The following is a 311-nucleotide window of genomic DNA, read 5'->3' on the forward strand; positions in this document are numbered from 1 at the left end:
ATAAAACGTGTGCGGGCATTCATTACATACCAGTCGCAAAGTATCCCCAATCTCAATGCTGGAGTGGGCGTTGCTTTGTCCATACGCATGCTTTTTTTTTTTGTTCTGTCAGAAGTCCCTTCTCGCGACGCGAGTATCAGCTCTCCACACTCTTATTTTTTAAGTATCCGTTTTTCAGACCACTCGCCTCCATCGACTTCAGTTTTGTTACACTCCGCACATCTTTGTTGCTATGTTGTTTTTCTACTTTAGTTGCTCTAAGTGTAACCAATATTAATTTAAGGTACAAACTCTATCCTCAGCAGGATTCG

Source organism: Trypanosoma equiperdum (genome assembly GCF_001457755.1).
Source record: "Trypanosoma equiperdum strain OVI genome assembly, contig: ctg_1566, whole genome shotgun sequence".
Lineage (NCBI taxonomy): Eukaryota > Euglenozoa > Kinetoplastea > Trypanosomatida > Trypanosomatidae > Trypanosoma > Trypanosoma equiperdum.